Raw genomic sequence first — 17,228 nt, forward strand, 5'->3', positions numbered from 1 at the left:
CTTCCTGAGAAAGTAATGATGAATTCACTTTGCTCTGGTCTAATGGAATCTGTGTTGGGTCAGCTCTCTCCTTTGGCCTCAGGGCCTGTGGTTTCCATCCCCAGAGGGGAGCCAGAGAGCAGCCTTCAGGTGACTCTTTACTTGTCCCACCTGGTCCCTTCTACTGCAAGGTCATTCCTGAGTAGGAGTATTCAGATGCTTCCAGCTCCTTGGGGTCTGGCCCAGGAGCTGAAGATTCTGCTGGGTTGGGTTTATGTCTCTGTGGTCTTCCTCACTTGCTCTGTGTGCCCTGGTTGTCCTTGTTCTGCAGACCAGATTTCAACAATCTCAAGGGTGAGAATGTCCTCGGAAATCATCTGTGGAATGAAAACATGAGCCTATTGTGGACCACTTCTTCTGTTTTTGTAACCTTTGTCAGTATTTCTAAATGTGCCATAAGGGCACAAAGATACATAACACAAATACATGTTGAAATGAGTCCCTGGAAGGCAGTGTTGGCGGCTGCAGGCAGGCCCTAGGCCACAGCTTCCCTCCCAATGCTGTACTTACCAGCCTTGCCCCCTGGCTTTCCTTTCTCAGTCTTACCTGAATATCTGTAAACTGCACGTGTTCCCGTGTGCCTCCCGCACCTGCAGAAGATCTGTCTGGTGCAGCTGGGGTCTTTTACAGTCACTGTTGTGCACCACCTGCCAGTATATGCATTTGTTGAATATTTGGGTTGCCCTTGCATATTGTAAATAATGCTGCTTTAGGCATTTTTATATAGGATTTCTGCTTCACAAGTGGAATTTTGGGGTGGTTGCTTAAGGATAGAATTGCAGGGTGACAGGGCTCAGTTTTAGAAGATAACTGCCAGTGACTTTTCAGAAGGTTGTGAGCTCCCACCAGCAGCACACAGGCCTGCCGTTGTGCTCTCTGCCAGCACACTGGTCTTTATTTCAGTCGTTTCATGGGTATGGTATTTTGGTTTTAATTTTCCTTAAATTTAAATTTTTTTCTTTTTCGAAATTGTTATTTACTAGTGGGGTGAATGTGATAATGTTTTGGTATATATACACATTGTGCAATGATTAAATCTAGCAAATTAGCATATCCATCACAGGGTGAGAACATTTAAAATGTACTTTTTGGGGAACTGGGGTTACACTCAGTGAGTAGAAGAGCACTTGTCTTGCATGTGTGAAGCCCTGGGTTCCATCCCCAGCACTACTAAACAAAACCAAAAACAACAAAAAGAACCCACAACTGTTTTTTTTTAATATTTTAGTTGGACATAATATCTTTACTTATTTTATTTTATTTTGTGGTGCTGGGGATTGAACCCAGGGTCTTGTGTATGAAAGGCAAGCACTCTACCAACTGAGATATATCCCCAGCCCTATTTGTTTATTTTTATGTGGTGCTGAGGATTGAACCCAGCGCCTTGCACGTGCTAGGTGAGTGCTCTACTGCTGAGCCACAACCCCAGTCCCCCTCCCCCAACTATGTTTTTAGCAAACATCTTTTTAGGCTTTCTTTTGGTAAATAGGAACAGGTGAGATTTGCTACTGCAGTGCATGTGTGTGCATATCTTCCCTGAGGCTTGTGCTTGTGTTGAAATCTTCTCACCTTAAGGTCAAGATTTGTCCCAGAATGTGTCCTAAAGCTTTACAGTTTGGTGCGATTTGCTTAGGTCTGGTAACTAGGGTGCAATAACTCCTGGTATGGCCTGGAAGTTCTGTGTCATGCCTGCTCTCTTGGCATAATTATTCGTATCATCCTTTTTCATTCAACAGTGCCCCACGTGGATGGCAAGTTGCACCGACTACTACTTACTGGTATTGGGCTTTGCATATGGAGTGAAGGAGGAGTCCAGTTTCACTTTGTTCCATATAACTATTCATTTGTCCGATACCTTTTATTTCCATGGACTGAGGTTATTCCTCTACAGTGGTCTCTGGCATTGGCTTGGGCGTGCCACTGGCCCTGCCTCTGGCACTCTGTGCTGCCCTGGGTGTGTCTTTCTGTGTCAGCACCACACTCTTAATCTCTGTGGCTTCATATGATCTGAAAAGCAAGCTGTGGCATCTGGTGTTCAGGAGGACCTCTCTGCTTCTTCCCTTTGCCTTGCATACACATCTTGGGATCAGCAGCTCTGATTTCCCTGCTGAAGCTCTGACGGAGTCCGCATAGATGATTCAGCCAGAGACTTGATCTCAATAATAAGTTTTCTAATTTTCTGTGTGGAGGTCTTTCACATCTTTTATTAGAATTATTCCTAGTTATTTAAAGTTTTAAATGCTATTTTGATGATGTCTTAGAAATGTTTTCTCATTTGCTCTGGTGCACACAGGAACATAGTTGGTTTTTATGAACTGATTTGCATGCAGCAGCCTTGCCGAATGTTATAATTTGGATATTTATCCTCATATTTGTTTGGATCTAAAAACACAGCCATCGTCTTTTGCAAATGGTGCCAGTTTCTCTCTTCCATCTTTACATTTTCTCTTTTTAAAACTATGTCACACCATCTAGGATTAGTGTTGAATAGAAGGGGATATCCTTGACTTTCTTCTTACCTCATAGGGAAAGGTTTTAGCCTTTTACTACTAAATGACAATTTTTGCAGAGTTTTTATAGATAGGCTTGATCAGAATAAGGGAGTTCCCTTTCCTTGCTGTGAGAGTTGTTTTGATAAGGAGTGTGTGGTTGGTTAAGAGCCTTTCCTGCCTGGGTGGGTTGGTCAGCAGCCTTCCCTGCTTGGATTTGTTGCAGTGGAGGAGCATGCTCTCAGGTGCAGAGCTGCTCTGCAGGTTGAGCCTGGCTGTATCCACTTTGGGACACAGGTCTTGAGCTCTTTCTGTATAATGAAGTTATTTAAGATTTTTGCCCATTGTTATTGATGAGAATGACTCACTGATTTTGTTTAGTTTTGTCTTTTTGGTACAGTTTTTATACCAACATTATTCTAGTCCAGAATTATGATTTTGGGAGTGATTTCTTATTTTTCCTATTCTCTGCCTTTTAGCAGGATTTGTAGAACTTGTTGTCCAGATCTTGATTTTTTTTTTTTTTTGGTTACTGGGATTGAACTGAAGGGTGCTTTATCATAGCTACATCTCCAGCCCTTTATATTTTGAGACAGGGTCTTGAGATCATGGCTGGCCTCAAACTTGGGATCCTCTTGCCTTAGCCTCCCAAGTAGCTGGGATTATACAAGGTACACAAGCAGACGCATAGCCTGTTCTGTTGTGAACACCTCACAGGTGAGATGCTGGGGGTGGTCCTGAGTTGAGGTTGAGGGAAGAGTGGATCTGGGGTTCTGTTGTGGTAGAGGTGATGAACATTAGTATAAGTTGAGTACAGTTGTTGGACAGCCTGTCCACTGACTGTTGTCTTTTGTTGTTTAGCAGTTCACAGTAAACCGGAGCTTTATAATTTTTCACTTACTTCCATGATCATTCAGTGTCTTACAGAACAGGAGGTTTAGTTAGGCAAACAGGTCCTAGGAACATTAACTTTGAGTATTCCTGAGATGCTTATCAGAAACATAGAAAGCCCGGTTCAAGGGGTTTCAGGTCATACAAACTCAGTGTAGTCCAGTGCTCAAGGTCTGCTGGCCGTCCTCAGGGGTTCTTTAGGACGCTTTCAGGGTTTGTGAGGGGGGTTTGCATTTCCCCTGTCGGTGTTTCTGCTGGGTGCAAAAGCATGATGGGCAAAGATGTTGGTGTCTCAGTGGCTCCAATGGCACCATCCATGCATTCTTGCTAGCCTGTTACCAGCACCCCAGGCCAGAGGTACTGCTGGGGTCCCCACCGACTGGATTCAGTTGCCTGACTGCATCAGAAATGAGAGAAAGGGCTGGGGATGTGGCTCAAGCGGTGGCACACTCGCCTGGCATGTGTGTGGCCCAGGTTTGATCCTCAGCACCACATACCAACAAAGATGTTGTGTCCACCGAAAAATAAAAAATAAATATTGAAAAAAATTCTCTCTCTCTCTCAAAAAAAAAAAAGAAAAAAGAAAACAGCACAAACATAAGAAATTAATCACAGTTTGGACCAAACTGGGGTGACAGCTAATCTGCCTCTGTCCATCCTGCAGGAACATTGCAATTCATAGGTATAAAAGCCAGGAGTTATGTGGATTTAGCAAGCTGTGGTCCAGTTTTTCAGCCTTGCTGTCAACTCCCAGTCTTTGGAGTCAGTTCCTCTGTTCCCATTCTCAGCGTGGGAAAGTTTAGTTGCAGAAAAACAATGGATCAGGAAATTTGGGAGGTGGGGGCTCTGTTACAGCCTTGCACTTGCGATAACAAGTTTTATTTTGTTAAATCTTGCGCTTTTGTTACATGTGTTTTTAATATGTTCAAGCACTTCTGCCACACGTGGAGGAATCTGGGTGTCTGAAGGGCTTCCCTTGGGTGCTTGGTACTGCAGTGGGCTTGCGTTTTCTTCCCCACGGAGCACTGCTTTTCCTGAAAGAATGACTGACATAATGTTTTCAAAAAATGGGTGAAGTGAGGGCTGTGGCTGTGGCTCAGTGGTGGAGCGCTTTCCTAGCATGTGTGAGGCACTGGGTTCGATTCTCAGAGCCACAAGAAAATAAATAAGTAAATAAAATAAGATATTGTGCCCCATCTATAACTTAAAAAACAAAAAACAAACAAAAAGAAATCCACCCAAAACCTAAAAAACCATGTCTTCTGGTTTGAGTATAAGGTGTCCTCCTGAAAAGCTCATGTGGCCATGCAGGAATGTTTAATGATGAGATTATGAAAGATGTGACCTCATTAGTGGATTAATCCATTTGATGGATTCATAATTTGATTGAATTACTGGGTGGCAACTAGGTTAAGCTGGAGGAAGCAGGTCACTGGGTGGGCCCTTAGGGATTATGTTTTGTCCCAGGTCCCTTGCCTGCTTCCTCTCTGTATCCTGGCTGCCATGAGCAGAGCTGATCTCCTCCAGCAGCACTTCTGCCATGATGTTCTGCCTCATCGTAGGCCCAGAGCAGTGGAGCTTGCTGACTGTGGACTGAACCTTTGAAACTGAACCAAAATAAACTTGTCCTTCTTAGAGTTGTTCTTGTCAGATATTTTAGTCACAGTGATGAAAAGCGACCAACACACCATGCCATGTGTGGGTCAAAGAATCACTTAAAGTATGAGGTAGAATAATAGATTTTAATGTAACAGTGTGAAAAAGTTATTGAAATGGTTTCAGATTCTGTACTGTAGATGACCTTTAAGAAGCTACCCCTAGGGGCTGGGGATGTGGCTCAAGTGGTTGCACGCTTGCCTGGTATGCATGAGGCACTGGGTTCGATTCTCAGCACCACATAAAAATGAAATAAAGATATTGTGTCCACCTAAAACTGAAAAATATATATTAAAAAAAAAGAAGCTACCCCTACTTGAGGTTTGGCGCAGTAGCAGAGTATTGGGGTTAGGGATTTAGCTCACTGGTGGAGTGCTTGTCTATATGTGCAAGGGACCCTGAGTTTGGTCCTCAGTCCTGAAAAGAAAAGTATTGACATTTATTTGAAAAGACTGCATTTAGTATGTAAGGCTGGATTTTCTTTGTCTTCAGCTGAAGCAACACATTGTGCAGATTGCATTTTTTCTTATTTTTTGGTTCTGGGGATTGAACCCATGGGTGCTCTGCACTAAGTTACGTCCTTAGCCGCCTTATTCTTTATTTTCAGACAGGGTCTTGTGAAGTTCCCAGACTGGCCTTGAATTTATGCACTTTCTGCCTCAGCTAGAATTACAGGTGTGCATCACTGTGTCCAGCTCACTAAAATGTTTTGTTTGGGAAAATAATCTTTTTTTTTCTCCCCCTGTGGTGCTGGGGATCAAACCCAGGGCCTAGTGCATGCAAGGCAAGCACTCTACCAACTGAGCTATATTCCCAGCCTGAAAATAGTCATTTTTAAAAAAATATTAAAATGCCAAGTTGGGTGTGGTGGGCACACCTACAATCCCAGTGATACTGGAGGCCAAGGCAGGTGGATGGCAAGTTTGAGGCCAGCCTGGGCAATCTAGCAAGATCCCATCTCAAAATTTTATAAAATTAAAAATAAAAATATCATTTATGTTAACATGTAACTTTTTTGGGGGGGTGTACTGGGGATTGAACCAAGGGGTGCTTAACTACAAAGCACATCCTCAGCCCTTTTTATTTTTTATTTTGAGATAGGGTATTGCTAAGTTGCTTAGGGTCTCACTAAGTTGTTGAGGATGTCCTTGAACTTATGATCTCCTATCTTAGCTTTCCCAGATACTGGGATTATAGGCATGCCTGGCTGTGATTAATTTTTTATTGTTAATTTAAAATAAATCAATAAAAATGAAAAAACCCTCATTTTAATTTTCAAAATGATAAAAGCTGATAATTATAGCTGGCAAAAGCTTTTACAGATCTTCCATAATTGTTAGGAGTATAAAAGTGTCTGGAAAATGAAAGTTTGAGAATGGCTGGTTTGTAGAAAAGAAAATACTTAGTGATCTTGTAGTTCTTGGGATGCGGGAGGTGAGGCCGGGCGTTTCAGGTTGATACTAGCCCCTCCTGCCAGCAGAGGCGGATGTCTCTGTCAGTGCTCCGCAGCAGGCTGTGAGGGAATGTGAACACGACCACCCCCTTGGCCTCCGGGTCTCTCTGAGCAGTGAGTGCAGTGCAGTATATTTCTTCTCTTCATCAACCTCGAACGCCCCTCTGTGGGAGGAGAGCTTGTTGGAGGACTGTGGGGCCTGCAGAAGAGCAAAGCCCTAAGCACCACACAGGGAAGCAGCCGGTGCTGAAAAGTGAGTGTTTTAATTAAAAATATCCATCACCCAGTGGCTCTTCTTTTTCCTTTATTTCTCAAGTGTGGCAAACGCTAATAAACAGTGGTTGCACTCTGGTTCTGTCGTAATTGTTGGTTGGCGAGTAGGGCTTTTTCCTCTTAGTGCTTTCAGATAAAACCCTGCAACGTCTGTCCTCATGACAACTCTCCCTTTTTATTTTTATTTTTTTGTTACCTAATAGCAGTTTTTAAAATCATCATTATCATTATTATTTGTTCTTTCTATATACATGGCAGTAGAGTATATTTGACATATCATGCAGACATGGAGTATGACTTCCCATTCTTGTGTTTGAACACGATGTGGCGTGTGAACATAGGAAATTTATGTCCGATTCATTCTACTTTCTTTCCTATTCCCGTCCCTCCCTTTTAAATTTTGGCTTATGTGTATTTCAGAAGTTAGAGATAAAAGGTTATAAGAACCTTCAGGAAATGCCTGCACTGTTGTGTGTGACTGAGAGCCAGAGATGGGGAGAGTTGGGGTGGGGAGAAAACAGCGCCTGCATCATGGGCACCCTTCCCCACTCAACCGTGCTTTGCTCCTGGGCTGATTGTTGGGTGGATTGACCACTGAATTGATCTGGAGGGAGAGGAATCCCAGAGTTGCCTGGAGACAGGGTTCCATTGTGTAATCTCGGGAAATCTCCATCAAGAGCATGTCAACTTTCTCTGCCAACACTGTTTTACTGAAATAGGCAAAAGTATTCCAGGTAATGAATGATCCCTTGTTCTTCCTTGTGTATATGCCCTTTTTGCCTTTGAAGTGGTGGTAGTGAAAAAGTTATTCAGATCAGGGGAAGGGTGTTGGAATTTATGAACATTTTTGTGTTTATTGAGTGGGTTGATTTTGGGGGGGTGCCTACTGCAATGTAGTAGAGGGGATGTATATTGGTTTTTTGATCTTGTGGAAATTGACCTTTATATCAGTCCCCAAGTTTTATTTTAAAACATCTTGTTTTATTAGGTAGAAGAAAAGTCAAAGCACAAGAAATAGAAGTCCAATCTTTTAGTATAACCCCAGGGCTCCCCACTGAGAGCACAGACTGCTGCTTCTGAGGTGGTGGGTGGTGCGTTGGGCAGCAGCAGCTGGGCAGGGGTATTCCGAAGTGTGAGTACACCCTTTGTTGCTAAGAGGTGTTGGGTTTGGTTTGGTTTTACCCTTCTCACCAGTGTTGCCAAGCTCTTTTGATTTGTCATACATGAGTTCTGGCCATTGTAGGGCAAAGAAGGATCCCCTCTATTCCCCTTGGTTTTTATGTGGGCTCTTTGGCTGAATATAGGAACCAGATTAATACAAGAGGTGATTAACAAGAGAAAAGCATAGAAATTTTATTTATTTTATATGTACCTGGGGATCTTCACAGGATTGAGGTTGGAAGAAATGACCAAAGCATGATGCTTATATACTTTTACACCCAGAACAGTAAATGTGTGAAGGATTGACTGGTAGGCAGATGGCTACCTAGACTGGGGTGGTAAACTCTGGGAATGTCACTGTATGAGGGAGGTAGAAGCTTGTGGAAATGAGCATTGCTTCAGAGTTTAATTTAGATTTGCTACAGCCCAGTGGCTAGTCTCTGGTGATCTCTTTTCCAGTGTTGGTATGGGAGGGACATTGCTTCTGAAAGGGTCTTCATGGCTTGCTGCATGGAGGGAAAGGCATACCCAGGGTCCTTCCTGCAGTTACATGTCCTGATGAGCTGGTTTAGCTTAACATAATCAATACTGCATGGGTCTGCTTTGCCTTCATGCCTTCACCATCAGACAGCTGCCCTGTGTTCAGGGTACAGGGTTTTGGGGAGATCTTGCTGGGGACTTTGTAAAATGTGATGGAATTTATCCCTACCTTTTGGACCCATGCAAGTTGAGTCTTGTTAGCTTTTCCATTGCTATAGTTTTCATCTTACCAGGTGGAACTAGGGTGGTTAGTTTCCTGCAAGTACTACTTAGGTGGAAATGTTGGGCAGACATGCACACTGGAGTGTGCTGGGAGCAGGTCATCTGGGGCAGGTATGGTGTTCGCATTTTTTCTCATTAGTATTTCCATTTTATTTTAAGGAAACCAGTTTATTCCTGCTGTGTTCTCATGCTCAAAATTTCCTATTGAAATTGGAATCAATAAGTAGGGGATTGACCTATCAGCATCTTTGAATGTTAAAAACTTAAGAAAAGTCTGCTTGTTTTCTTAGTTAAATCTATTATAGTATTCTGTTCTTGAGTTTTCCTTCTCTGCTCTTCAGAGGTGCCTCAGAAGTTGGCAGGTGCCCTGAGGCTCCATTTCCCCTGGTTCTTCAGGCAGGCATCATAGAGCTCCAACTTCTTGTTGTTTCAGATGTCTTAGTAGCTATTTATCCAGGATTGTGGGCGTGGGTGAGCACGTTATGTATGCATGAGGTCATGGCTGATGCTAGGGCCATTTGAGCAATTCTCTGTTGTGATGAGAAGGATGTCCATCTGACATTTTAAAATTTCTAAAGTTGTGTAACTGTTTCCTTTTATTATTTTATCCTTTAGGATGGTGTTATGGTGTCTGTATTTGGGATCTCTGGCTGAGTGAGGAAGCATTTTGGAGGAAAGCCCCATGCTATTTTAATCCTAATGGTGCTGATTCTGTTATGTAATTTACATGAACTCAGAGGTTGGCCTGAGAGTTATGGAGTACAACAGAGATCTGGCCCATGTCACAGGTTTACCAAAGCAAAGGGAAGTTTACTTTTTTTTTTTAACTTGAAAATGTTGTGGTTGTTTCTTGGGTTGTCCATCCAGCGACTATGCCAGGCTTATGCTTTGCACCTGCTCCTTTCCCCACTTGTATGGGTTTCCCTGATGTGCAGTGAAAAGTAGGAACCACTGTGGAGGTTGGATTTGTGGTCTGCCTCCCTCATCACGCTGTTTTTGTGATGAAAATACTTCATTCAACAAGAATAATTTCACTTTTATTTACACAATATGACCTATGAACTTTCTTGAGTAAAATTGAAAATAATTTAAAATCTAATTTTTCTTAGAATCTATAAGGGATGGCAAAAGAGCTAGAGCTCAGGACGAGGAGCATTCGGCATAGATAGTTGTTAGCCTGAGAGCATCAGCTCTAGTGGAAGGCTCAGCCTGTAATCAAGTACTAACAGGCACTGAGTGTTGGGACTGGTGGAAAGGTATGTTTTTGACCCAGTGCTGTCTGTCAGGCAGCCTGTAATTGGTGGTGGCTGGTGCATCCCCTGGGTTAAAAAGGGAGAAAGTTGGTTACCATCTGGCTGTGCAGATGTGGAGCTGTGTTGAATCCCTCAGGCTCCCCCTGCTTTGATGATTCAGCAGAGGCTGTGCTAGACTCACCATGGGTACTCATGGCTGAGGTGTACTGCAGTGAAAGAACACGGAAGCAAACAAGTCAAGGGAACAGGGGTGTGGGCTGAGGTCTGTAGGATGCCAGGCACAAAGTTCCAAGTGCCCTCTCCTAGGGAGTTCCACCAGACAGGCTTAATTCCTCTGGAACAAGTTAGGGCAGCATATATGACGTGTTGCCAACCAAGTGGTTCTTTAGAGAATTAGTCCCCAGTGTTTCTGTTGGGTGTTGGTCTTGGGGGCACTCTCTATCTGGCAGATACCAAAACACTAGGCTCCCAGAAGGCATGATCATATTATTTGTACAGATGGTTGAGGCCCAGTGAGCCACTCTTATCACCAGGTGGTCGGAGCTCCCAGAAGTCCAGGCTGCCAGCACCCAGCCCCCAGCCGAGGGTCCACTCTGCATGCAGTCTTTTCCTGGGGACAGTTTAGGTGTGCTGTGTTAGGTCCTCTCTGGGCAGGCACCCAGTTACCTTTTTCTTTTGGATTGACATCTCTTTCTAAAATACAGAGAATGGGAAAACTAAAGGGTAAAAGACAAAAGAGCAAATACTGACACATATATCACTGCTTGAAGTTTCCAACTGACCTGTGACACGTGATGTAGGTGTAGTCACCAAGGGTGAGTGGAAGGTAAGTGGGGAGATGAAAAGACTTACTTCTTTAGAATTGTATGGTAATTATGGGTAGAAACTGAACTTTCCTGAGCTTTGCTGTATACATACTAAATGCTGGTAGAGTTGCTTTTGTGAGAACATCCTTGAAGTACCTATAAAATGTATTTGTATTGCAAAAGTGGTTAAAGTAGTTTTCTTAGTCTTCATAAATTTGGATAATATTATTAAGCAAAATAATAGGCTAGTCTTTAGATGGAAGAGACAAAGAAGGAGAAATTTGTCTCTGGAGCAGAGTAGCTAATGACACTGTTCCCTGTTATTCTGGAAGGTAAACTCCTGTGGTGTTGGCTGCATTCCTCATGGCCATCTGTGTAGCGCATGGTCCATTGCAAACAGGAACATCTGCACGACTAGGTGAATGCAGGTGGTGGGTGACGTCATCGAGAGCTCCTTAGGTGTCAATTATCCCTAGGTCCAGCTGGGCTTCAGTCAGCTTCTGAAGGCAGATGGGCCCATTCCTAGGGTGGGGCAAAGAGAAACATGAATTTAGTGGACTTTTAAAAAAATGAACTTGAGTACAACATTGTAAGTAATAGTTAATCCATGTGTTGTGGTCCGTATTTCATCCAGGCTCTCAGATACCTGGAGCTAAGGATTTAAGGGTAGGTTTTCAGTTAGGCAAGACTGAGTACTCTTCTGTTTTAAATGAACTGTTTAAGATGATTGCAGATTTTACAGTATGCAAAATGATGGAGACCCCATATACCTTTACCCCGTTTCCTCTAGTGCTGATATCTTGAAAAACTCTGCTGTAGCATCACAGCTCAGATTTTGGCATCCATGCAGAATGTTCTACCAACACAGATCCCTCCTTGCCCTCTGATAGATGCCGCTCCCAGCCCCCCAAATCACTAGAAGTCCTCTGTTGCTATAGCTTTGTCATATCAAGAGTGTCTTATAAATGGAATCATATCATACATATGGGACTGGCTCTGTTCCCACTCAGCATGATTCTCTGGATAGCCGTCTAAATTGTGAGTGGAAGTTACTTGTCCCATTTTGTTGCTGGGTGCCCAGAAGTAGATCTGCACAGACATGTTCAGTTGACTCTCAAGGAATGTGTGAAAACAGTGCCGTTCAATGAAGTTTTCAGCAAGCAGTGCTATGTCCCAAGAAAGGGCTTCGCTCAACACTTCACCCCTGCACACCAGCTACACAAAGTGAACACCCCAACTGCAAGACTCCTGACCTTAGAACCTCTAGAAGGAACAAGAGAACCTTCCTGACTTTGCATTAAGATACAGGAGGCATAAGCCACACGATCTAGTGGCACATTGAACTCCATCAAAATCAAACACTAGCTTTGAAACATACCATTGAGAAAAGGAAAGACAGGCAATGACTGAAAACTGCCAAGCATACGTCTGACACAGACTTGCATGTGGTATGCATAAGAACTCTCAGAATCCCACAACTGGGAAAATGCAGCCCAGTTAAAGAATGGTGGCGAAAGACTTGCATGGTCCTTGCCCAGGTGAGACACACAAGTGGCAGATGATCACACGGAGGACCACCGCAGAACCGACCTGCACTCAAGGCAAGATTGGACTAGCCAGGGATGGGAAGCCACTGGCGTGCCCCTTCTTGGCTAACACGGGTGTGTAGGCACTTGGGGGACATTTGGCTGCTTCTCATAAAGTTAGGAGCACACCCCAGCAACCCACAGAGGAACCTAAGAAGTTCATGCAGAAACCTATACATCCCACCACCAGCCTCTGCCCCCTGGCCTTCCTGGGAGACGCAGTGGGCGGCAGCTCACTGCCTGGCTATGATGGCCCAGGGCTGCATGCCCCCTTCCTTTGCAAGTTAGGCTTCTCTGGAAGGGTGCCCATCAGGTAGCGGTGGCCGTGGATCTCACACTGGAGATTTTCTTGGTTTTTATTTTGGCCTGAAACATCATCATCCTACTCTTACTGTAGAGCAGTAGTTCTCCAAGCTAGTCACCCTAGGCTGGTGCCATTTCTTTTTTTTTTAATATTTATTTTATAGGTATAGTTGGACACATGCCTTTATTTTATTTATTATTGTTATGTGCTGCTGGGGATCAACCCAGGGCCTCACACGTGCTAGGCAAACACTCCACTGCTGAGCCACAACCCCAGTCCCCTGGCTGTCATTTCATTTGGCACTTTAAATTTGACTCCATGGGGGCTAGCGTTAGAGCTCAGTGGTAGAATGCTTACCTAGCACGTCTGAGGCACTGGGTTTGATCCCCAGCACCACAAAAATACATAAATAAGTAAAATGAAAGTATTGTGTCCATCTACAACTAAAAAAAAAAAAGAAAAGAAAAATTTGACTCCGTGATGCCTTCTTGCTAACGAGAAGCCAAGGTCAAGCTGTGTGGGTAGGAAGGTGTCAGTAGCGGAGGGAGGAGACAGGCATCTAGGCTCACCCGCCCTGGGCTGCTCCGCCCTGTCTTGTCCTGGTCCCGGACCTGAGCATCTGAGCTCCCGAGGCTGCTGCTTGTCAGTGACATCTCTTTTGAAGTGTTTATGGGTTCCCTGTGACTGACCTGACCATGAGGAAATGTCCCTTAGCAGCTGCTCCTCCAAGAAGAGCCATCTCAGCCTGGTAGAAGGAAGCCCATGTCCAAAGCCAGTCCTTCCCTGTAGGCGTCGGCACCGTGGGCAGGGCCCAGCAAGGCCCAGCCGAGGGGCTGCACAATTCAGACATGAGCATCTCTTATCACCAAAGGCAAGAAGGCTGGAGGGCTCCTTAAGAGTGGACCCCTGTGGGGAGTCACAGAGCAGGGCACTCACTGCAAGGTGGCCTTGAGAGCCAGGCACACAGGTGGAGGAGGCCAACCTTCAGTACTGAGGCCAAAGAGTGGGTCCTGGGGAGGGAGGCTCACCACACACAGCTGACCCCCTGCCTGTCTGCTGGAGGATGCTGAGGGCACCTGCAAGGCAGAGGGCCTTCTGTGTCTGTGTGAGAGCCCCTTGGGACACCCTCCCTTCCAACTTCAGGCTGGTGTGTGCGCAGAGCACCGAGGCAGGTGGGGACAAGGTGCAGGCCTAAAGGTTTTGGAGAGAATGGGTCTGAACAAGATGAGCAACTGAAGTACTCAAGGGGAAGAACAGAGAAGGTGAGGCCCGACCCATCTCCCAGCTTCCACCAAGTCCTCCTTCCCACCCCGGGGACAAGCTGGAGGCCACAGAGCTCCCCTGCAGGGATCCCAAGCCGGCTCCAGAGAAGCTCTGTGGCTTCCAGATGCCCAAAGACCACAGGTCCCATTGCCCTGCTGCCAGCTTCCCCAGTTGCCCGACAGGAAGTGAGCACGGAGTCCCACACTGCGAGAGCATGGGGACAGGTGTCCAGAGCGCCTGGCTGCCCTGTGCAGGGCCCACTGTTGGGCATGGTGGAGCATGATGTCCAGGACAGGGATCTGACCCCCATGTGGGGTGCAGGCGAGGCCAGCACAGGGCAGAGGATCATGTCCCCCTCTCTCCTTCTCAGATGATGGCGCCATCAGGGTGTGGAAGAACTTTGCTGACTTGGAGAAGAACCCAGAGATGGTGACTGCATGGCAGGGGCTCTCAGACATGCTGCCCACCACACGAGGTGGGTCTGGGCTCTTTGGGGAGGAAGTCCAGAGCTGCAGGGGTCACTGTTCCAAGGCCTCTGGACCAGCTCCCTACCAGCCACCCATTCACATCAGAGTCCCCAGTTCATTAGTAGGTGGCCTCTCCTGATAGCCATGAGGCTTACAGGCCCAGGGTTATGAGTGCCTTTGAGTCTTGGGTATGGCCCTGAGCTCTGGTCACACCTGTCCTGGTGTGAAGCTGAATGTGGCTTGGAAACACACTGTGGTTAACTGGCCCTGAGCAGCAAATGTCACATGTTCTTGAGGACCAGTGTGGTGGGCTGCCCAGGCTGGTGAGATCGGCAGCCACCAAAGCAGCTCTGGGCGTGGCTTTGCACCATCCAGCAGTTTGGGAGGACCACCAGGTCAGCCTTTCCAGGCCTGAGTTTCCAGAGCCCTCTGTGCATCTTGGAATGGCCACCTGTGAGCACAGCCCTCTGACCCTGGTGACACCAGGTGAGGTTACTGTGGCCCACCACTGGCTGCTCCTCCTCCTGCCTGTGATTTCCACAGCCCCATCTGAGTCCTCTTCCCAGCCCCTGTCTGTGTGGGGCCTCTCCTGGTTCTCTCAGTTCTGTCCCTGCCCTTCTCTCCTGCAGAGAACATCAAAATGAGCCCCTTCTCTCTGGACCTTGCTATTGAGACAAATTATAAGCAAGTAGAACCTCACTCCTCCCATAGCCAGTGTGTTTCTGGGTCGTCAGCTGCAGAATCTAGGTTCACAGGGAGACCTGCCTTCCAGAGCTCTCTGTCCTTGCCCATCTTTAATGTGGAGTCACAGCTGCCTGTCCTCGGGCCACAGGGCCTACAGGGTGTTGGAGGGATGTGCCAGGGAACCTTCTGGACTCACATCTTAGTGTTTTGTAAGAATTCTTACATTAAAAGTTCAAGATAAAGGGAAGATGAGTGAGAAAACTCAAGATGGTTGAGAAAACTCAACCTTGACCTCTGTAAAAGTTTTATATGGAGACTCAGTGTCCGATCTCCCCAGAGAAAACTAAACTAGACCACAGGGCTGGGGCAGGTGTCAGGGAAAGAGCAACACAACTACCGTCTCTGAAACCCTAAAGAAAGACCAGAGGCCCTCCTCTGTGTGGGGCCGGGGGTGTCCTCGCTACATTGTCCCAGTGGTTGGTTACACCCTCCCACGTACATGAGAAGCTGTGCCACAGGACAGCAGTGGTCTCTGAGAAGACACAGGCAGAACCAGACCATCCTCCACACCCTGTCAGTCAGGGAGGGCCCCGGTCCGTTCCCAGGGTGGAGCGTGAGGCTGCCAGGGCGAGACTGTCCCACCACCTTGGCCCCGAGAGCAGTGTGATGGTCCAGCCTCGGCCTGTGAACGTTGACCTGAGCCTTTGGTCAGTGGTTACTATTCATTAACTGGAGCAACCAAGGAGGTATACAGAGCAGCATCCCCAAGGCTGGGGCAGGTGGCCAGGCAGAGGCACAAGCCAGAGGCAGAGCTCCCCAAGTCGCAGAGGTCAGTTCTGGGCTGGCCACAAAGCTGGGCGCCTAGCCACTGGCTGGCAGGCACCAAATCTACAGCTGTGCTCCAGGGCAACGCAGGGCGAGGCTTGGCTCTCCACTACCAGGCCTGGGATGCGGGTGGCTGGTCTGACTTCCACGCTCTGCTCTGTCCTGCCTTGTCTCCCTGTTTTAAGGAAAGAATTAGCTCTTTGGTCAGGCTGTGTATCAGGACACACATCCAAGGCCTGTGTCCAGGATTCGTCAAGCAGGGATCGGACCTCTGCCTTCTGGGGAGTGCAGTGTCTCCCAGTCCAGTACTCAGGGTGAGCAGGGCACAAGCACACTTTGAACTGGCGCATGGTGCCCCCATGGCTCCTGCTCAGCGAGCTACACACACCTGGGCACAGCAGCCTCCCCTCCAGAATCCCTTCCTCTGCTCCACCAAGACCTCCACGCTGCAGGCTTGGCTGCCCAGGACCTAGGGCTTGCTTCCCTCTGTAGGGCAGATGGACAGACATCAGCACTGTCCTAGAGGACTTCCACATCTCTACTCAGCTGGGTCTCTCAAGTTGCAAACTGGCTGTCCAAGTGTACCTAGACGTGGGGCTCTGGCCTTGCACAAGGTGCCATCAAGCCCACCTTCCCCCACCCCATGCTATGTGGTTGGTACCTTGTCACATGACTTCCACGTGGGGACAGGTATGCCCTCCCTCCAGGGACATCCAGGTCCCAGCAATGTTGTGGCTCTCCTACCTGTGTTCTCCTTTTCCACAGAGGCTATTTGAAGAAAAGAGGACAGTGGCCAGAGGGTGGGGCCCAGGCTGCACGAGGCTATGGTGCCTTGGTTGGAAGCAGGCGGTAGGAGCAGCTGGAAGGCCCAGGGCACAGGAGGATGAGGTGGTGGCACCACAGGACAGCCGGGACCCAGGCTGAGCTGCGTCCTGGGAGAAGTCTCTGGTCCAAAGAGGGTGACTCATGTGCTCTGGGTTCCTTGCTTCTCTCAGCATTCACCAGGTGCCAGTCCCCACAGACCCTCATCCTGGACCTTAGCCTGCCTGGTGCCCAGGCAGCCGACCACACCGGCCAGATTGCATGGACACTTCCTCTTCAGTTTCCCTCCCTTTTGTTATAAGGCGACCACAGCTGGAGAAAGTATGTGGTGCAGAGCACGTGGCCCCACAGCTCCCCTCCGGGGCTGCTTACTGCGCGAGAGGACACACTTAGATGTGGCCTGAGATGTGGTTTCCACCAGGGAATAGCTAATATGACTGTCGGTGGAGTGCCTCACAGACGTCTGAATGGCAGCTGCCTCTCTGGACCGGGTT

General features: G+C 47.0%; 1 long non-coding RNA gene across 1 annotated transcript in view; it reads left to right on the forward strand.

Annotated features, from left to right (window-relative positions):
- LOC144252528 (uncharacterized) overlaps positions 1-16,904 on the forward strand; it is a 55,997-nt gene extending 39,093 nt beyond the window's left edge. Inside the window, exons 2-3 of the long non-coding RNA XR_013343019.1 lie at positions 14,307-14,411; positions 16,678-16,904. This is a non-coding gene — a long non-coding RNA (uncharacterized LOC144252528). The remainder of the gene's footprint in view (positions 1-14,306; positions 14,412-16,677) is intronic.
- Positions 16,905-17,228: the final 324 nt, after the last annotated feature.

Source organism: Urocitellus parryii, unplaced genomic scaffold (genome assembly GCF_045843805.1).
Source record: "Urocitellus parryii isolate mUroPar1 unplaced genomic scaffold, mUroPar1.hap1 Scaffold_45, whole genome shotgun sequence".
NCBI lineage: Eukaryota > Metazoa > Chordata > Mammalia > Rodentia > Sciuridae > Urocitellus > Urocitellus parryii.